The sequence below is a fragment of the Lolium perenne genome, chromosome 7, assembly GCF_019359855.2.
Source record: "Lolium perenne isolate Kyuss_39 chromosome 7, Kyuss_2.0, whole genome shotgun sequence".
NCBI classification, from domain to species: domain Eukaryota; kingdom Viridiplantae; phylum Streptophyta; class Magnoliopsida; order Poales; family Poaceae; genus Lolium; species Lolium perenne.
In genome coordinates this window covers 311,859,729-311,875,828 of record NC_067250.2, presented here as the reverse complement: position 1 = coordinate 311,875,828, position 16,100 = coordinate 311,859,729, and positions in this window count along the sequence as shown.

The window sequence follows — 16,100 nt, the reverse complement described above, 5'->3', positions numbered from 1 at the left end:
CCGCATGGATATCTGACAACACGGGTTGTCCATTTGCCACTTCCATCCACAGGTCATTTCCTGTCCCCAGATGATGGTGCCAGGTACCGCTAGTTCTTCCACCTATTTTGACAAGATATGTGTGGATGGCGAGCCTGATTAGATCAATGGTCCTGCCTGCCGGACAGCTATCCATGCGATCAGTGATCATAACGATCGTGATCGCCAACTTGTCTGAAGAAAAATTCTCGGTGTGCTCATCGTGCAGGCCTTAATTTCTTCTGCCAATTACTCATGTCTGTTAGTGATCGTTCCATTTTGCTTTTCAAGAATGCTAAAATCTGTATGTACTGCACCCTTTTTCTTGCGTGCCATCTTGTCCGAAGAAAACTGTTTAATCTGCTATAACTTTTTCTTGCACTGATCGTTCAATTTTGGTTTCATGAATGTTGAAATTTGTATGTACTGCGCCTTTCTCCTGCATGCCGTCTTGTCAGTAGAAAATTGTTTTTCTACTGTAACTTGTTCTTGAAGGACGACCAGCACAGAAAATGCCACACCGACCATTTTCGTTGCCAGCGGCTGCTTTTGAAATATTTTCATGGACTGAGCTTTTCTTGTAAAACCAGTAGCATACGAACTTGTTTGGTTTCTGTGACTGTCTAATACTGCATTCTGAACTTCTTTTCGTGTTTGCGCCTGTTCAACACATGATTTTCAGACATTGTGTGTTAATCTTATTCATGCAGGTGGATTCTTGCCGAACTATTACTAGGAGCTAGCAATAGCATTATAGCACGCTATTATTTGGGAGCACATATTAACTCAAGCTAAAAGACTTAAAATATGGATGAATCAATTCCCGCGCATCATCCGAGCCAAGAAAACCGTGGCAAACAGCCGCATTCAGAAAGTAGTAGTAGCTAGCTAGCTAGTGGCCAACAGAATCACTGCTGTTCAGAGCAACAATCCCATAAACAATCTTCTCTAATGTGCCATGCTTCGATTACACACCAGTATTATAAACTGGCCACGTAGATCCTCCTGCCCTTCCCTCGCTCTGATTTCTGTGGCTGGTTTATGCAAAAGATATGTGTAGCCTAACGGCCTGCCCATGATTGAGATGCCATCAACTTGGCCTACGTGGAAGCATTCAAGTTGCCTTACTAGCTATAGTTTGTACTACGTACTCATGAATGGTTTATTGGCCTGTGGCTGAATAAATTAACACACTGGCCACTCACAAGGGCACAGAACCTTGTCCTAGATTCCATTTATTGGCAACTAAACACCGTTGGGAGAGACAACACACTAGCATGCCTACTTGTGCAGAGAATTTTCTGCTGCTTTAACTGCTTTTGCCACTGGCTAGGATGCCATGTGTTCATTATATTCCTCCCGTAGTTCAGCAGCCATAAAAATAACAATCTTCCGAACGATCATATAAGATAATTCATCTAGTAGTATTTTGTTAGCGGCTGAGTGAGTCGTGGCATGCATGCATATCAGACGCTGGCCTGTTTCTGTTTGCCTATTTGACTATGGACATTGCAATTGTTTATGGGTTCAGGAGATTGATGCCCAATGATCTCTCTCGTCGCGCAGATTTTCATAACGACTTACTCTATCCCTGGCAAGATCTAATGACAGAAGCATAATCATGATCAGAGATATACAGAGCTGATTAGGATAATTAAACTAGTGGATGATACCTCTCCTCGAAACGAGGAAAGGAAATGGACTCATTGAGATCTCGGCCGGTGCATGCATGTTTCGTGAATATTCTTTGGCAATGATGCGCGCGAGACGACGTGCGTGAGGAGTTGATATACAGATTCAGACAGATCCTTAGCATGGTGGATCGCTTCGATGTTCCGGTTCCAACGACAGTCGACAGCAGAATTTTGTGGAGATCTCGCGCGCATTTCACCGACACAGCCAATGTGGAGGACAGTTTTTTAGTGCCGGGAGCTGATCGAACGAATGGAGCAAAACAGAGCGACGTCACTGATCAAAATCGTCTCTGAACCTCGAATCTCCTAGCGATGATTACTGGGGTAGCTGGATTCTCTCTTCGGAGTATTGGTTCATCAGTTTGATTCTTCGATGATATAAAAAAAATGTTGCTGATTGCGTGCACTGACGCGAGCGTGCATGCTCAATCTCATGTGGTTCGAGAAGCCCACATAAATAGATTTGCATGGTTTGTTACAACACAAAGTAGGGCATCGAATCATGATCGATGACAGAGCAAAGAAGCGGATCAAATTGTTGGTTTGACTGGAAGGAAACCATCTGCTAGAACAATGCATGAAGGTCCACATATGCCATGGCAGGGAGATATAGGATGGGTTTGGGGGGGGGGGGGGTGATAGCACAAGAAAATAGCATTTCATGGCTGACAAACCCATCGTGGTTTCATGTAAAATTGGACTCCATCATAACAGCAACTTCATAGCAATTCCTAACTCTGTCACCTTTTTCGTTAATTTGGCACACATAGTGGATATTCTAAGTGTTTGATGTAATCTAATTTCTATTGTTTCTCTTAATTTAACTTTATTCAGATGATATTTTGCTACACCAATCAGCACAGGGGGTTCCCTTCTTTCTCGAGAAAAAAAAGATGCTGGAAAATAAAGTTCACCCTCACAGTGCTTGGAAAAACTGAGCATTTGCGAGAAAAAAGTGAAATATGTAGATTTTTGTTTTTGCGAAAAGTCTACCGATCGATCTATTCATAATCCTCAACAGCAGTACAAGAAACCCCCAAATAAGTAGATGTTAAACTATCTACATAATAAGTAGTAAAAAAAACCCAATGAAGTGGTCATGTTTACGGGCGTTGTGCACACTTAAATACGATCAAACAACAATTTTTTTATCAAAGTAACAAGTCAAACATAGGCGCGATGATTATTTCCTCCATTCCAAAATAAGTGTCACAAAATTTTATTTCGAAAGAAAGGCAAAAGACTTACCTTAATTCATTACATAAGGAGAGTTAGAGATCAAAATTTTAAGGTTACTACCACGAACAACGTGAAAAAAAAAGTCTACTCTAAGCCCAACTATTTTAGATACTTATATATCTATACATTGAAATACGATCTAGATATGTTTATATCTAATTAAAGTTACGAACACTTATTTTAAAAGAGAGGCGGCGGTATACCGAACCAGGATGCTGCCATTCCACGATTATTTACAGACTAGTCAATCAAAGATGATGCCACCAAGATACCGGTCCTAGCTGCCAAGGCACGTGGGATTGATGGGAGAAGCCGGAGCTGAGAGCATCCCCACTCGTTGGCGCTCCCCACGCCCAAATCCGGCGAAATTTTCGTCCGGATTGGATGAAGTTTTGGCGTGGGGAGCGCCGAAGTTCCAGCCGTCCCCCCGGCAGGAAACCCCCAACCTCGACCATTTGACATATTTCAAACAAATTCAACATAAAATTTAACAAGTTCGGCAAACAAGAGGACGAAAATTGCTGAAACAAATTCGGCGATAACAGTAGAATGTTTAACAAGTGCTGAAACAAATGAAGCACACAAATTTCACAATTTTTCAAACAAATTAAGACAGACTAGTTGGCGTCGGCGTTGGCGTTGCCTCGGAGCCTCCATATGTGCTCCACCAGATCATCTTGCAGCAGCTGGTGCATTGTAGAGTCTCGAATCTCCTGGCGCATAGCAATGAAGGCGGCCCATGATGGAGGCACTTGGTGATTAGGCTGTGCAAGAGGACCCTCTCTCTCATATGGTGCTTCTTGCTCAGCCAGAGGAACCGGATGCTTTCGCTCATCTTCAATAATCATGTTGTGTAGGCACACACAGCAGTTCATCACCTCCCACATCTGATCTTTGGACCAAGTCATAGCGGGGAACCGGACGACAGCAAATCTCTGCTGTAGGACACCAAATGCTCGCTCGACGTCTTTTCGGCAAGCTTCTTGTTTCTTGACAAACTCGCAAAGTTTGGGGGTGCTAGGGTTGGAGATCGTCTTCACAAATGTTGCCCACTTTGGATAGATACCGTCTGCAAGGTAGTATCCTTTGTTGTAGTGCCGACCATTGATCACATAGTCCACCGGGGGAGCATGACCCTCAACAAGCTTGGAAAAGACCGGGGAGCAGTTTAGGACGTTGATGTCATTGTTGGATCCAGGCATACCAAAGAAAGAGTGCCAAATCCAAAGATCATGGGTAGCCACTGCTTCAAGTATCACAAGTGCAGCCTTTTTTGTGACCCTTGTACATTCCCTCGCCACGCAAACGGACAGTTCTTCCATTGCCAATGCATGCGGTCAATGCTTCCAAGCATCCCTGGAAAACCTCTAGCTTCATTTGTTGCAAGGATCCTCCGAGTGTCTTCGACGGTGGGTGATCTCAAGAAATAGTCCCCGCACACCGCTATGACGGCCCTGCAGAACCGGTAGAAACAATCAAGGGCGGTGGACTCCGCCATCCGAAGATAGTCATCTGCAGTATCACCGGGAGCTCCATACGCCAGCATCCTCATAGCCACTGTGCACTTCTGCAGTGACGAAAATCCAACCAAACCAGTGCAATCCGCCTTGCATCTGAAGTAGGGATCAAAGTGGCGGATGGCATACACAATTTGCAGAAATAGCTTTCGCTCATCCCAAACGACGCCGGAAAACAGTCTCACCGTGCAATGGATTGTCGGCGAAGTAGTCGGCGTACAACATGCAGTAGCCCTCCATTCGCTGTCTCGGCTTGCACTTCCGGCGACCTCGTGCCGACCCACCACGCCGACGAGTTGCCAGTCCGGCGTACATGCTTGCCAAGCAACCAAGGATCATCATGTGCTCGTCGTCTTGGGCGGCTGCTGCCATCTCTTCTTGCATAAGCTCGACGAACATCTGCTCCTCCTCTTCGTCCGAGTCCATGGCCGGCGAGGCAAATGGACGAACACCTGACGGGCGTGGTCGAGGCAACCCGAGCCGCGAGCGACGACGAGCAAGCAGGCCGGAAAACAGGCCGGCGGAAGAGCAGCCAGATAGGCCGTCGTCCAAACACGGCGGAATATAGGCAGGTGGGGAAGGAGTGGCGGCGCAATCTGGGCAACAAGCCGGCGGGGTGGTGCCGGCGGCGAGAGAGATACGAGGGGTGGGGGAGAATTTGAGCGACGTGGCGGTGGGGTTCGTGCGTCGAGTCACCGACAGATCGGGCCCTTCCCCGCTTTTCACTCGTCCGGAGTCCCCGAGAGCTCCCCGGGGGGCCGGGGGGGGCGTGGGATCGCCGGATGAATTTAGGCCCAAATCCGGACGAAAACGAGGAACCGGGGACGCGACTGGGCCGAATTTCGCCGTCCGGATGGAAAAAACGCTCGCCGGGGGCCTCCTCGGGGGGACGAGTGGAGATGCTCTGAGACCCGCAAAACTCGACGGGATCATATCGGACGGTGGCGACAGTGACGGCCGGTCTTGCGTTGCGCTGGTCTGAAGCAGGACGAAAGACCGGCCAGTGAGTGGCACGATGCACGCATCGGCGTCCTCACATGGATAGGCGCTAGCTGGTCTCAATCCTCGTCCCCGTTACCCACGCGTCCGGCTAGCTGCCTGGTCCCGCCGTCCCGGCCGCGCGCGCACCATCCATCTGTTGCGTGCACAGCTCTGCATCTCGGCCGTCGGCACACTGGTTCGGATGCTGCTCACTGGTAGTGGAAGGACACGCATGCATTGCCATCGACGATGAATAGGCAGCACTCGAGCAATGCCCCCCGTGACTCCATGAGCGCGACTGCGATCGTGTATCGTGTTGCGAAGTGTATAAGTAGATTGCCTAGCCCTTTCCATCAGTTCGGACTTTTGGTTCAAGTGGCTAGTACATGAAGCTTAACATGGTATCAGAGCCCCAGGTCTCGAGTTCGAATCCTGGCTTTCACATGGTTTTCGCAATTAAGACTAAACTAGGAAACATACCCGTGCGTTGCACCGGGATTTTTTCGCATATACATAGTTGTCCGGACATAGTTGCATTCTCATCATCAAGGCCGGCAAAAGGTTTACAAAGAATAATTTGAGATTCATCCTCCACTTTTGTTCTTTGTTTTTAAAAGTGAAAATGTAGAATAGATCTTAAAAAAATGTGAAACTGATTTGAGCCTGGAGAGTAGTCCCGCAAGCACCCTTCCCAACCTCAGCCACAAAATATTACTGGGCAACTACGGGGGAGGTTTTTTTGTTTTGTTTTGGGTTGTCTTAGTTAATCTTTCTTTTTTAGTAAGTCTATGTGATTTGGCCAGTTTATCTCTCTATATCTCATTTGCGGGGAAGAGATGTTTTGGCTCTTGGAAGTATATGCTCCTTTTATTTGAAAATGCATCCTAGACACATATTGAAATATAAAAAAATTGAAACAAAAAATTCACATTACATGTTCACGTGATACACGCCCACAAAGTTATTTCATAAATCATCGACTTGTCATGTGTAAAAAATGCAAAGTTCGGTGCTAAAAATAAGGCTTTTCACAAGATAAATTCTTACATCGACCACGAAAATTAGCGTTTTTTCACAAAATTTGACAAACACACATATATTGTGGAGGTGTATATATAGATTTTTTGTAATTTTTTTTTGACACTTCGAAATATTTTTTTATAGAGGGAGCATATGCACGCGGGAGCCGGATTTAGTTTCCGCATTCCAACAAATTCCGCTTCAGTTTGTACCGATAATTTGATTGACCTATTATCCTAGCTATATTTCACCTTCCCAACTTCTTGTTATTACCAAATCAATATACCACAACAATCTACGCGAAAAAAATATTAATTGATATAATGTATATAAAGCACATACAATTAAATCATTGACAATTCAAATATATTTGATTTTACTTAATTTTTCATTAGCTTTTTATTTGATCTAGTCAGTACACAAAGAATTCATCTTTAATCTCGGGTACATGATTACCTGCAACACCACACTAAGCTCCATGGTTGTGCTTTGGAAGAGCGTATGCACGGCATGGGCAGCCTGCCGACATATATCGACGTGCCATTGATTATGTCAGTTGGCCAAAATCAAATTCTGAATATTCAGACCGGGAACAGAGGTCGCGCATGGCGATGCAAGAACCTTTAATAGGGTACGCAATCGGCGCCATGCAGTGAAGATCCAAAGTAGAACAGCTGCATGTTCCATGCCATTACGCCATGGCGCCCTGGAGGAAGGCTAGGAAGGTGCCACGGATCATAGCGTCGGCAGATGGCCAGCGGAGCGCAAGACTCGGCGAGGATGATGTTGTACAGCTTTACAGCGTGGCATGATCCACTTTCACAAGCTATTGTCAAAAGCTCTGTCGGTCCTGATCGCTAGACGTGGTGGTCTTGGTAGAGCTGGTTCCTGCATGCGGCGGCGTCCAAAGCTATAGTCGACGACCATGCTATGGATTGGGGATTTGACATTAGGGAGTCAGCGACGATCTCAGGAGGAACTATAAACGACATGGGGGCTTTGAGGTTCAGCAGCTATCGAGTGCCATTGTCCTCCATGCACAAGCTCTCGGCGTCGGCGCACTCTCAGGCGAAGTATCCTCGGCTTTTCGTAAAAGCAATGAAGAAGCGAAATTGTTGCTGCTGCCGATGTCCGTCATTGAACGCGACATGTCGCATGGTCGCAGCTCCTTGAGGAGTGGGGGCGCGCTTAGGCTAGGCTAATGCGCACCCGGACGCTGCCGAAAATCAAGGTTGACGCCGACAGAGCTGACCAACCGGATGCTGTGTGTGGAAGCCTACCGCAGTACCAATCGTAGCTCAAGAAGGTTCTGAGCTACTGATGTAATCATGGACAACACCCACCGGTGGGACCCAACCTCAGTCGCAGGGGTCGTCATCGTCCAGGTCGACGATTAGGCATGACACCATGATGGAAGGGTTCGTGCAGATGCCTCCGAGGCTTCACCTCTTCGTGGAAAAGCCCCTGCAAGTCCTTGATCTTGCAGGCTGAGAAACCCAATAGAAAAGCCAAACCCGCTGCTCCAACCAGACATCGATACCATCTCTCGATCGCCGCCGGTCGGCACTGCTCCAATCCAATGATATTCTATACCATCTTGAGGCGATGATGAACCAGTCGTCCTGCGGCCGGGCCGATCTCTGACGGCGGGAGTAAGACAGCCGATCGCGCACCGGAATCAATAGCAGACGACATGAATCCGGCGGCAAGTTCGACTTTGTTGCTGAGAGCACAGATCAATGCGTATTTTTTTTTCTCTTAGCCAAGCAGATTCGAAGGCTCGATATGTATAAGGAGTACGTAGGATCAACCGTATCGCACACATATTGGAGCCAGCGAGTCACAAGGCAAAGCCGACCTGACCTCATACGATTTGGAAGATTCAGGGCGGGGCAAGGCAAAGCGCGAGCCAGCGCGCAGAGCCTAAACCGGATCCACCAGAGTTGTTTCCATCGACGAAACGGACAGGGCGACGTACAAAAGGAAACCTATACGAAGCCAAAAAAACGAACCACATACACGGTGCGACGTGAAGGCGGACGTCGACGGACGAAACTTAAACCGACGGACGAAACCGCGGAAACCTTAGCTCCTTTATTATTAGGTATAGAAATTGTTGTTGCCCCCCTCTTTAGCCACCGCTGTTTCGGTGTGCTCTTCTTCTTTCACGTGTTGACTTTCTCTTCTCCCGTCACACGCGAGTGGGGTGTTGTGAAGTGTATATGTGGATTGCCTAGCCCTTTCCATCAGTTCGGACTTTTGGTTCAAGTGGCTAGTGCATGAAGCTTAACATACCGCACCCGTGCTCTTTTCCGCAGCCACGGCCTCGGGGTTTCACACCGTGTACGACACGTAACACTTGTACAGTACATTGGCCTTGGCCTTGCCCTTGACCGTGGCACCGTGCCCCAACCCTGTCTGCTACACATCGAGAATGCATTTTCCAGAGCCCGCTAGCTGTGTCTTCAGTCTTCTGATGGCGATCTTGTCCAGCGTCAACCAAGGCGGACTTATCCATTGCTACTGATCGAAGCAGGTCTTGGGTACCAGTAAAGAAAAATTCTGTGAGGGGCCAAGATTTTTGGTAGCCACGGCTACCGGAGATAAAGTGGTTAAATACGGAACGAGATTCTCAAACAAAGTTTAAAATTTACATTTGAAAATATCTAAAAATAATAGTAATGTAATATTTGGAGGAGAAGGAAGCAAATGTGGGTTGTTCAAATTAATGCGATGGGCATGGGGTTATAGCCACTTGTAACCCCCAAAAGTCAGCCACGATGCGACGGAGAAGTTGCAACTATGGAGCTTTTTGGAGAGCCAAGAGTACACTTACTGCTGACAGTGGTGCCTGTCCCTGTGGTCGCAGATAGCCGCGGCAAAGAAAAGTTCTCTTGCTGTTGGATGACGAGAGGATGGCGCCTTGACGAATTCGCGTTGGAAACAGACGAGACGTGAGTGGTCGCAGGGGTCAGGAGATCCTTTCACCTACACCACCGCTCTGAATTCTTCGTCTGATAGCACCATCTTTTAGCATTTTCCCACTCCCGGAATTCGTCTTCTGAGACGATTTACATAAAAATAACTTTTTTCTGAATCTATAGCACAGACTGACCCTTCGGGCAAACTATTTCACTGATCTAACCCTTTTTTGTGGCGCCTATGCGAGTGGCGTCACATTTCACTGTGTGGCGCCCATGCATATCTTGCCTGCGTGCATGCGTGTGCGTGGCCTACAGCTGCCAACGTGGAAGCATGTGTGGCGCCTATGGCAAAGACGCCACACTACTCTTTATAAATAAACTTTGTCTAGAGTTGACAGAACATAGTGGTAGCATAGCTGGGTGAAGCCTTTGGTGCAAATTATTAGGTTTTGAGTTCAAACCTCCAAAATACTTGATTTTATTTTTACTTTTTAAAATTGTGCTAGACATTGTAGCATGGTCTAAAATATAAAACCCAGCTCCGTATTGTTTTTAAAACTTATTATCATTTTTAAATCATTGTAGGAGTCCAAAATGAAACATACTGCCTCATATCCAGTGATATCATTAAATCTCAAAATATCAAGTGCAATTTTTGCTTATCCAGTAATATCATTAAATCTTAATTACAGTCTAAAATCGAATTGAGTCTCACGGTTCAAAATATTTTTGCTACTTGCAACACCACTTACAACTAAAATAAATCTTTTTGCAATCAAACTTGTGACTCTAAAATAAATTTCGCTTGCAATCTGACTTGCAACTTATATGTTTACGCTTGCAACAAAATCTCACTTACAACTCATATATTAGGAATTGTGATGGAATTGGACGATATAGGACTTAGAAGCACAATTGAATGATATGGGACTTAGAAGCTGAGTATGTAAAACTAAGAAAATGAAAAAAAATTGCCACAAGTTTACAAAATTTAACTACCCGCAAAAGAGTGGTTAGGAAATTTAAAGAGCATGTTACGAATGGCCATTGAAATTTCTTTTGCAACACAAATAGTACATGTACATGCTTTTTTCATAAGCAGATCAATAGTAATAGGAAAGGCACTTGATGAAAACAGAACCATATGAAGAAAATTACATGACAATACGTCGGTCGTAAAATCGAAAGAAAATCAAAATCTGTAGGTCTTAGAAGCACAATTGAATGATATGGGACTTAGAAGCTGAGTATGTAAAACTAAGAAAATGAAAAAAAATTACCACAAGTTTACGAAATTTAACTACCCGCAAAAGAGTTGTTAGGAAATTTAAAGAGCATGTTACGAAAGGCCATTGAAATTTCTTTTGCAACACAAATAGTACATGTACATGCTTTTTTCATAAGCAGATCAATAGTAATAGGAAAGGCACTTGATGAAAACAGAACCATATGAAGAAAATTACGTGACAATATGTCGGTCGTAAAATCGAAAGAAAATCAAAATGGGAAGCTGGATCATCGGCTAGCTGGTCCATATGCCAATCGACGCGAACAGTCCAGAACTATGAAGGTTATCAACTTGACGACGTTCTGGAATCGCGGAAATTGGACGCCGGTGCAGAGTCCCCACACCGTCTTATTCACATCGCCGGCGCCGGTCCGCCGTGGTGGCCACCTCCACATGCATGCTTCATCTTCATCTGCACACACACATCCCAAGCCGACACTTCATCCCTGGTAGTAATTTGTTTTGGTATCTTCACCTCCGATCCGTCGTCTACTTGCCATGCGCTCCTCCACCGAAACCCCAAAACAAATTCTTTAACCATTTCTGTACGCAAAGGTTTGCTTTGATGACTTGATATATTATGCATCATATGATAAACTAATAGCAATGGTTTAGCTTGTGTTTGTTTCTCTAATAAGCAGATCGGCCCCGCTATGTACATGCGTATCAATTAAAGCAAATAGGAGGCAGTATGTTTCATTTTGGACTCCTATAATAATTTAAAAAACGATAAAAAGTTTTAAAAACAATACGGAGCTAGGTTCTATATTTTAGAACATACTATAATGTCTAGCACAATTTTAAAAATTAAAAATAAAATCAAATAGTTTGGAGGTTTGAACTCAAGACCTACAAGTTTGCACCAATGGCTTCACCCAGCTGAGCTAACACTATGTTCTATTAACTCTAGACAAAGTTTATTTATAAAGAGTAGTGTGGCGCCTTTGCCATTGACACCACACATGCAATGCGCATGGGCGTCACACAGTGAAGTGTGGCGCCGTTTGCATAGTCGCCACAAAAAAAAAAGTTAGATAAGTGAAATAGTTTGCTCGAAGGGTCAATATGTGCTATAATTTCAGAAAAGAGTTATTTCTGTGTAAATCGTCCGGCTTCTAATCACAATTCCGGAAGATCGTACCTCCAGTGCGAGATATCCGAGATCGTGGGGGGATAGAAATGGTATATTCTGCCATGTATGTCTGACAAGACGGATTGCGCATTTGCCATTTCGATCCACAGGTCACTTCCTGTCCCCAGATGATGGCTCGGATGATCCGGTGTCGACTGTCGTGCAAGGGATTCGTAGTTCTTTCTAGCTACTAGTTCGACATGATGTGTGGATCATGAGTATGATTAGATCGATGGTCCTGCCTGCTGCCTGCCAGCTCTCCATGCGACGAGTTAGTCGCCGATCGTGGCCGCCATCTTGTCTGAAGAAATATCCTCACCATCACTTCGGCTTACCAGCAAAGTGTCTGTCACACTGATCGTTTCATTTTGGTTTTCAAGAATGCTGAAATCTGTATGTACTGCCTCTTTTTTTTCTTGCATTTCATCTTGTCTGAAGAATTTTTCGATCTACTATTCCTTTTTCTGGCAGGACCAGGAGAGAAAATGTCACACTGATCATTTTCGTTGCGGCGCGCGGCTGCTTTTGAAAAAATCCATGGGCTGGGCCTTTTCTTATAAAACAGACACTGGTGGAAAAAAGGGTCTTTGGTCGCGGTTCGCAACTGCCATTAGTCGCGGTTGCGCAACCGCGACCAAAGTAGCGCGACTAAAGGCCCCCCCTTTAGTCGCGGTTCCTTACGAACCGCGACTAACCGCGACTAAAGGCCCGTCCACGTGGGCGCCAGGCGGCCGTCGGGGCGGAGGACCTTTAGTCGCGGTTCTTCTAGCCAACCGCGACTAAAGGCCGCCGCAGGTTTAGGGTTTTAGGCCCCCCCTAAACCTATCCCCCCCCCCCCCCCCTAAACATATTTTCTGTTTAATTTGTATATTGTTTTATTTCTTTTGTGCTTTATTGTAATTTTGAAGGAGTTTCACATATTCTACGGTACTACATATATACATGCATATGAATGTACAATTTCAAACAAATTTGAAATTAGAACCAAAAAGAATTCAAGAGGAATATACAATATATATTCAATATCATCGGATGACCATATACAAGTTTGAACAAGTTTCCATACATAATTTAATGCATGTATAGTTCTACGTCCTCGCAATGGTGTTCTCCTTTAGGATCGAGGACTTCCCTCCTGAACCATCCAGCTAGTTCCTCTTGAAGTGGTCGGAAGCGAGCTTCTGGACTAAGCATCATCCGGAGGTTATTTCTCTGAGCATTGAGATCACTCGGAACGCGCTCAGAGGTGTATCTCCGGATCATCTCACAGACATAGTATCCACACAGATTGGTTCCCGGTGGCTGCATATCGCTACCATTCTTAGCCTTTGACCGCATGAAATTTAGCTCTTTTTTGAATTCACCGACCTTTGTATCTGAGAACCGTCTCCAAACCCTACGAGGCAAAGAAAATTAAATGAACAAGAGAGTTATTAGTTAATTACTTGAAGCTTAATTAGGAAATGAACGAAATAGGCCGATCGATATAGAGCGCAAATGAATGAAAACAATTACTTTTGAATCATTTGTCTCATGTCGGCCCACTCCGCCTTATCTATATTCAGAGAGTCGTGGACGATACATTCTGATTTGTCAACTTTAATTACTAGTAGAATCCAGTGGAACCTGCGGACACGATACATGCACAATACGTCATGCATAACTCATCGATTAGCCGGCCACATACCATGCATGGAGTAAACAAAAGAGAATGTGCTCAAGACATAAACACTCACCCAAAATAGTAAGGAAATAGAATATCACTTTTGAGTTCCTGCTTATCAAGAAACCGCCACAGGTCTTTCTCCACATCGGCGGGGTGATGCTTTAACGTATATCCATTAACGATGTGTGGGTCAATGAACCCAACATCATGGATGCTCCTTACTCTGCATTCCTTAATCTTCAATCTGCATGTATAATAGCGGACACAACAATATAGTTAGGACATATATATATATATATAGTGCAGGCAATATGAACGAGATGGGGTAGAAATAAATCACTTACAGAACGTAGCGACTGATGATAGATTTGTCGAGCTCGCGCAGATTGAAAAGCTGGAACAATTCGCTCAGATGAATTTGTACAGAGTATTGTTTGAAGTGATGCTCATATCCAACTTCCGCATAAATATAATCTTTGGCGTTTTTATGTTTTATGTAACCCTTGTACCAGTTCAGCAGACCTTTCATTTGTGGAGGTAGATCCTCTTCCTGCGCAGGCTCGACGAGAGGCCCATTCTTCACATATGTAAGTACTACCTCCTTCACTGGCGCCTCATCAAGGCCTAACAGTTCACGAAGAGTAATACCTAAGTTGGCCGCTTGTTCTCTGGCACTCGTTACAGTCAATCCCTGTGCTGCCGCAGCTTCTATGATTTCGGGGGCATCCGGACCGGCGGCTGTCACTATAAGCGGGGCAATCGATTGTTTACTTTGTTCCCCGAGCTGGGCAACAACTCGTTTCCCGCTTTGTGCACTTTGTAGTTCCGCTTTATCAGCCTCCTCATTCTTCTCCTTGAACGTGCGTGCCTGATTCTTTAGTTCACGTGCATAGTCGTCAGGCAGATTCTTCGCGGCTTGGGACGGTGCGTTCAAAAATGACTTAGCCCACTTCTTTTGCTCATCAGAAAATACTGGCTTGGGCTCGGGCTCTCTTTTCTTCTTGCAGGCCGCCTTCCATTTCTCTAAATCAGCAGTCGCGGCCGCCTCGACTTCCTCGGCACTACGTTCCCAAGGCCTCGTGGGGAGAGGCTTCAGTGATGGCTCCGGTACCTTTGTTTTCTTAGGTACGTAAGGGTCCGGGTTAATAATCCAGGACTGCTGCTTCTGCTTCTTCGCCGGAGGTGGATTGGGGGGCGGCGTCTGCTTACCCGCCCGGGGCGGACTAGGGGGCGGCGGCTGCTTACCCGCCGGAGGTGAATTGGGGGGCGGCGTCGGCTGACGTGAAGGAGGTGTAGGTGAAGCACCACCACCACCACCGCCACCGCCGCCACCACCACCACCGTAGGGGGGTGGACTTGTTGGCGCCTCGCCTGGAAACTTGATAAACTTCTTCTGCCATACAATGAACTGGCGCTTGACATCTCCAAGTCTTGTCGCCCCTTCAGGTGTAGCAATGTCAATGTCCAGGTCCTCAAACCCTTGGACTATGTCCTCCACCGTGACACGAGCATAGCCATCTTGAATGGGGTTGTTGTGGTGGAGTGCTCCAGGTGGTAAAGCACTGCCGATGGCTACCTTCATGGACATGTTCCCGATAGGATAATACAGATGACATGCTTTCATCTCCTTTATATCGTCCACGGGGTAGCGAGGAGGCTCCGGTGCAGTAATTTCGACCACCAGAGGCTCCGGTGCAGTAATTTCGATCGTCGGTGCACCAGCCGGTGGGGCCTCCGTGGAAGCCACGCTGCTTCTCCGCTGCTGGCTTCCGAGATCCAATGGATGATCTTCATGCTGCGCCCGAGCTGCATCTCTTTCGGCTACTAGTACACTCACGGTTTTCTTCATGACATCCATTTCCGATGCCAACCGCGCCACAACATCTGCTTCCCGATCCATCTTTCTCTTACGGCTTCTGTAACCGTACGGGTCATCGTTCTGGGGGAACCCTACTTTCCACGGAATGTGCCCCATGCCTCGTACACGTCCTCCGTGTTCAGGATTCCCGAGGGCTTTTGTCAGGGCGTCGTTCTCTCTGTTGAACTTGATCCTCCCCTCTTGAGCATCCCTCATTGCCTCAATAAGCTTTTGGGTGGGTTTAATTATTTTGCCCTGGTAAACACACTCCCCTGTCTCCGGGTTCAGCGATCCCCCATGCCCGTACCACCAGCTTTTGGCCCTTGGGTCCCATCCCTCCGTACCTGGACGGATTCCTCGCGCCCTCAGCTCGTTCTCCATCTTCTCCCACCTAGGCTGCCAAAAGCGATACCCTCCTGGCCCCATAATATGATTGTACTCCTTCTTGGCCGCATTATCCTTATTTTTTTTCGATATTTCAAGGAACTGCTCCGATTTCTTTTGCTTCACAAATTCTGGCCAATCATGTTGCAGTTTCTCATATTGTCCTTTGAAATCCGGAGTCTTGCCCTGCTTGACAAAGTCATGGGCTAGATTTTGCTTGTATTTCCGGAATGCGTTGGACATCTTAGAAAGAGCGAACTGTTTGACTAGCTTGCACCTCTCCTTGTTTTCCTCAATCTTGTTACCCTCCTCATCGTATTTGCGGTATTCCGGAGGTAGAACGAAATGTTCCATAAGCTTGTTGAAGCAATCTTTTTTT